Here is a 6,297-nt window from a genome sequence, read left to right as displayed (position 1 = left end):
ACCCAATCCTAAACATAGCACAAGATCGTATAGTTCGTTTGCTAGAGTTTTCCAATGTCAAGTATCTTTTCCTTAGACCATGAGATCGTGTAACTCCCGGATACCGTAGGAGTGCTCTGGGTGTACCAAACGTCACAACGTAACTGGGTGACTATAAAGGTATACTACGGGTATCTTTGAAAGTGTCTGTTGGGTTGACACGGATCAAGACTGGGATTTGTCACTCCGTATGACGGAGAGGTATCTCTGGGCCCACTCGGTAATGCATCATCACAATGAGCTCAAAGTGACCAAGTGTCTGGTCACGGGATCATGCATTACGGTACGAGTAAAGTGACTTGCCGGTAACGAGATTGAACGAGGTATTGGGATACCGACGATCGAATCTCGGGCAAGTAACGTACCGATTGACAAAGGGAATTCTATACGGGGTTGCTTGAATCCTTGACATCGTGGTTCATCCGATGAGATCATCGAGGAGCATGTGGGAGCCAACATGGGTATCTAGATCCCGCTGTTGGTTATTGACCGGAGAGCCTTCTCGGTCATGTCTACATGTCTCCCAAACCCATAGGGTCTACACACTTAAGGTTCGGTGACGCTAGGGTTGTTAGGAAGACTTGTATGTGATTACCTAATGTTGTTCGGAGTCCCGGATGAGATCCCGGACGTCACGAGGAGTTCTGGAATGGTCCGTAGGTAAAGATTTATATATGGGAAGTTGTCATACGATCGCCGGAAAGGTTCGGGGGCATATCGGTATTGTACTGGGGCCACCGGAGGGGTTCCGGGGGTCCACCGGGAGGGGCCACCTCTTCCGGGGGGCCTTATGGGCTGTATGGAGAAGGGAACCAGCCCAAGTGGGCTGGGGCGCCACACCCCCTAGGGCCCATGCGCCTAGGGTTGGGGGGGGGGGAAACCCTAAGGGGGGCGCCCCCTTGCTTGGGGGGCAAGCCCTCCTCCCCTTGGCCGCCGCCCCCCTAGGAGATTGCATCTCCTAGGGCCGACGCCCCCCTAGGCCCCCTATATATAGTGGGGGAGGAAGGGCTTCACACCCCATGCCTTTGGTGCCTCCCTCTCCCTCTCCAACACCTCCTCCTCCTCCATAGAGCTTGGCGAAGCCCTGTCAGAGTACTGCAGCTCCACCACCACCACGCCGTCGTGCTGCTGCTGGAGCCATCTTCCTCAACCTCTCCTTCCCCCTTGCTGGATCAAGGAGGAGACGTCACACTGACCGTACGTGTGTTGAACGCGGAGGTGCCGTCCGTTCGGCGCTAGGATCTCCGGTGATTTGGATCACGTCGAGTACGACTTCCTCATCCCCGTTCTTTGAACGCTTCCGCGCGTGATCTACAAAGGTATGTAGATGCAATCCAATCACTCGTTGCTAGATGAACTCATAGATGGATCTTGGTGAAACCGTAGGAAATTTTTTGTTTTCTGCAACGTTCCCCAACACATCTATGATAAGGGGCTCTCCGGGAGAAGTAGGTACGAGAACCTAGAGTCAGATTTAGTAAATCATTTAACCCGAATAGAAGAGAGATCAGAGTCCTAGAGTATAGATGAGGAGTAAAAGATCCCAATACCACCCAGATGGCGACATGGGCCCGTAAGGCACACAACCATGTTAGTAAAAAGTTTTGTAATGTCTAGACTCGACTTCAGCCAAGGAGTGTGGAAGGCGGATTCCTACAGGCAGCCGGCTCTGATACCAACTTGTGACGCCCCCAATTTGACCGTACACTAATCATACACGCAAACGTGTACGATCAAGATCAGGGACTCACGGGAAGATATCACAACACAACTCTACAAATAAAATAAGTCATACAAGGATCATATTACAAGCCAGGGGCCTCGAGGGCTCGAATACAAGAGCTCGATCATAGACGAGTCAGCGAAAGCAACAATATCTGAGTACAGACATAAGTTAAAAAAGTTTGCCTTAAGAAGGCTAGCACAAACTGGGATACAGATCGAAAGAGGCGCAGGCCTCCTGCCTGGGATCCTCTTAAACTACTCCTGGCCGTCGTCAGCGGGCTGCACGTAGTAGTAGGCACCTCCGGTGTAGTAGGAGTCGTCGGCAACGGTGGCGTCTGGATCCTGGGCTCCAACATCTGGTTGCGACAACCAGGTAGAAGGGAAAGGGGGGAAAGAGGGAGAAAAGCAATTGTGAGTACTCATCCAAAGTACTCGCAAGCAATGAGCTACACTACATATGTATGCATTGGTATCAAATGGAATAAGGGTATCATATGTGGACCGAACTGCAGAATGCCGGAATAAGAGGGGGATAGCTAATCCTTTCGAAGACTACGCTTCTGGTAACCTCCATCTTGCAGCAGGAGAAGAGAGTAGATGGTAAGTTCACCAAGTAGCATCGTGTAGCATAATCCTAACCGATGATCCTCCCCTCGTCGCCCTATGAGAGAGCGATCACCGGGTGTATCTGGCACTTGGAAGGGTGTGTTTTATTAAGTATCCAGTTCTAGTTGTCATAAGGTCAAGGTACAACTCCGGGTCGTCCTTTTACCGAGGGACACGGCTATTCAAATAGATCAACTTCCCTCCGGGGGTGCACCACATTTCCCAACACGCTCGATCCCCTTTGTCCGGACACACTTTTCTGGGTCATGCCCGGCCTCGGAAGATCAACACGTCGCAGCCCTACCTAGGCACAACAGAGAGGTCAGCATGCCGGTCTAAATCCTATGGCGCAGGGGTCTGGGCCCATCGCCCATTGCACACCTGCACGTTGCGTACGCGGCCGGTGAGCAGACCTAGCAACCTCCATTACAAAGGAAGTTGCGTTACGCGGTCCAACCCGGCGCGCGCCGCTCAGTCGCTGACGTCATGAAGGCTTCGGTTGATACCACGACGTCGAGTGCCCATAACTGTCCCCGCGTAGATGGTTAGTGCGTATAAGCCAGTGGCCAGACTCAGATCAAATACCAAGATCTCATTAAGCATGTTTAAGTATCCGCGAACGCCGACCAGGGCCAGGCCCACCTCTCTCCTAGGTGGTCTCAACCTGCCATGTCGCTCCGCCACAAACTAGCAGTCTGGGGCCGTCGGGAACTCAGGCCCACCACTACCTAGATGGAGCCATCTGCCCCTTCAGCCCCCATCTCCGAACAGTACCACAGGTAATGTAACAGTGTAAAGTATATATTATATGCCCGTGATCCCCTCCCGAAGTGATCACGGCCCAGTAGTATAGCTTGGCAGACAGACAAGAGTGTAGGGCCACTGATGGAACACTAGCATCCTATACTAAGTAGTAGGATAGCAGGTAAAGGTAACAACAGTAGTAGTAAGGACAGGCTATGCAGCAGTATAGGATTAACTGGAAGCAGTAACATGCTACACTAATCTAATGCAAGCAGTATAGAGAAGAATAGGCGATATCTGGTGATCAAGGGGGGGGCTTGCCTGGTTGCTCTGGCAAGAAGGGTCATCAACTCCGTAGTCGAACTGGGGGTCGCCGGCAGTCTCGGGGTCTACCGGAAAGAAGTAACGGAGGGGGAACACAATAAATAACAGAGCAATCAAAGCATCACAAAGTGTAACATGGCATTAGCGGTGTTAGAGGTGACCTAACATAGTAGTAGGTGCTACTGACGAAGGGGGAAAACATCCGGGAAAGTATTACCGATGTTTGACGTTTTTGGGCAGATGAAACGGAGGTGGATTGTTGCATGTTCGCTATGCTAGGGATGTGTGGTGAACGAACAGACTGCATATTCGGATTCGTCTCGTCGTTCTGAACAACTTTCATGTATAAAGTTTTTCCATCCGAGTTACGGATTATTTTATATTAATTTTAAAGTTTTTTAAAACATTTTCTAAATATTCTGGAATTTATATTAATTTCGAAATTTAAAAGGAAAATTGTTAGATGCACCCGGTGCAGTGCACCCGGCAGTGCATAGTCAGCAGTTGACTGGTCCACGTTGACCAGTCAAAGGGGCGTCGGGGCCCACCTGTCATAGACTGCTAGTTAATAGCTTTTAGTTAAAAGGATTTAATTAACAGGGGGGTCCCACATGTCATACCCAGTGACTAAACTGACATGGTTATTTATTTTAATTAAACACGTGGGGCCCGTATGTGAGTGGGGGTTAGTAGGTGGGTTAGGGCCTTAATGGCCAATTAGGCCGGTGGGTTAACTCCGGTGGCCAGAGGCCACGGCGGAGGGCGGAAGTGGCAAAGGGGGGGGGCGCTGGCGGCCTCCGCTTGAGCCAATAGCAGTGGCGGGGCAGTGGCGGCCCGGGTGGGCACCGCCGGCCGGAGGCGGATGCCGCCGCAAGCGGTGGGGCGCGGCTACGGGCAACCGGAGGAGCGGGCGGAGGTGGGACGCAGGGTGCCGGCGGAAGCGACGGAAGTGGGTGCGGGAGGGGTGAGCACGGCCACGGCGCCAGCGGCGCGCGCAAGGAGCAAGCTCCGGGTGCGGGAAGTAGCTAGGGGAGTTGGTCGATGGTGCGACCAACGACGCGCTGGGCGCTGGCAGACACGACAAGCTGTAGGCGACGGCGGCGGCTAAAGCAGCAGTGCAGCAGAAGCAACTAGAGGCAAGGCGGAGCGCGAGCACGCGGGCGGCGCACGGTCGGGCGTGCACGGGGCTCGTGTAGATGGCTCCAGGTGGCTGGGCCACGCGGGCGCGGACGCAGAGCTTCGGCCATGGCGGAAACAGCGTGGGGAGCGAGCTACGAGGAAGAAGGAGAGGCGCGAGGAGAGGGGAAAGTAGCCGGAGCTCACGGGGAAGGCACAAGGAGGCCCGGCGTGGGCTTAGGAGCAGCAGAGGCACCGGAATCGTCGGGGATCGCCGGCGGCCGTCGAGGAAGAAGACGGTCGGATCCGGCGTGGTGGTGGTCCCCGACTCCGATGGCTTGGCGTAGAGGACGTAGTCGAGGGCAGCGCGTCTCCTGGGCATAGCTTTGCGGTGCACGGTGGCCGGAGACCACATGGACGACGACGTTCATGGCAGCGACAACGGCGGGTGGCTGCGCGTGGAAGAAAACGGCGCGAGGAGGAAGAAGTGGAGAGGCTAGGGTTCGCAGGGCATCGAGGGGAGTCAAGTAGGAGGCCAAGGGCGCTGGATGCATGCCGCGTGGCGATCCCCAACCATGGACGAGCTCTTTGTGTCCACGAGGTGCGGTGAACAGAGAGGTAAGGGATGAAGGGCATTGATGGGCTGGTCCGGCTCCTGTAGTCGCGGGCCGTAAGTGCTAGTAGTTTTCTCTTTTACTTTTTTTACCTTTTCTTTTATGTATTTTCCTACTGTTTTGTATTTATTTGAGCGAGCAAACGAATTTTGTTACAGATGAAACTTGGCACATAAATACAAGACATTGCTATGAGCTGGCACAACAAGTTTTAATTTATTTTGAAAAGTGAAAATATTTATTTAATTGAAATTGGATCAATTAAAAGTTGTTGGTACAATTTTAAATAGGTTAAGGGCGTTTTAATAATTCAAATAATATTTGGTTTGTTCATGAAAATTTGTTAGTGAATTCTTACAACCCAATGGACATTTTTAATTTTTTTTATGAAACTATAATTTGAATTTGTATTTGAACTTACTTTGAAGCAAGTGAGGTTTAGCGAATTTTTAATTACGATGACCTGGCATCATTAACACGGGTTTACTGTAGCTTAACTATCGGGGTGTCACAGTCTTGCTCCAGATCGAGGACGAGCTCCTTTCCCCCTTCTGTGTCCATTCTTCCTCCGGCCGCTCCCCTACATTCACGCATAGACATCACGGCGGCCACTGCTCCCTCCCCCCTCGTCTGTACAGAGCTCCCTTCGCCCTCCACCCAGCCTCAATAGGTCCGGCGTGGGTGGGTACGCCGGACACCAGATTCGGTATATACGCGAGCTGCAGCGCCCCGATCCAGCCGAGTGGCATGGCACACGTCCCCAACTTGCAGCGCCGACATGAGAAGGGCGGAGCCGCAGAGGTGGCCGGCGCGAGGTGTAGTGGAAGCGGCGGACACAAAGGGGATATGGATGAAATGCGTGGAAGGGGTAGATAGCGACAAACGCCAATAGTTTTGCGATTGAGACTCCCCGACCAGATGGTACCAGGTCCACGCGTGCGGTGATTCGCGGCGGGATCGAGCGGCCAGGAGCTGACCGCTCGTTCCGTCTAAATAGTGCGTATGCACTTTTTAGATTTCAGGTTGTTTAAATTAAGGGTAATTTTTTGCAAAAACTGCCACCGCTGATCTGGATCTAACGGCTCTGGTGGCGTTCGGCGGGATCACATCCCAGCGAACGTTCGCCGGA

The 6,297-nt window shown here is 52.8% G+C and overlaps 1 long non-coding RNA gene across 1 annotated transcript; it reads right to left on the bottom strand.

Moving 5' to 3' along the window:
• Positions 1-1,839: 1,839 nt before the first annotated feature.
• Positions 1,840-4,896, bottom strand: LOC147978593 (uncharacterized). Its single transcript, XR_015618200.1, has 3 exons — positions 4,762-4,896; positions 3,436-3,503; positions 1,840-2,120 (listed from the first exon to the last, which is right to left on the bottom strand). It is a non-coding gene; the product is annotated as an uncharacterized LOC147978593 (long non-coding RNA).
• Between the last annotated feature and the right edge of the window lie 1,401 nt (positions 4,897-6,297).

The sequence above is a fragment of the Triticum urartu genome, chromosome 3A, assembly GCF_056163025.1.
Source record: "Triticum urartu cultivar PI428250 chromosome 3A, HENAU_Tu73, whole genome shotgun sequence".
NCBI lineage: Eukaryota > Viridiplantae > Streptophyta > Magnoliopsida > Poales > Poaceae > Triticum > Triticum urartu.
Note: the sequence above shows the minus strand (reverse complement) of the source record. Positions and strands in the feature narration are given on the sequence as shown.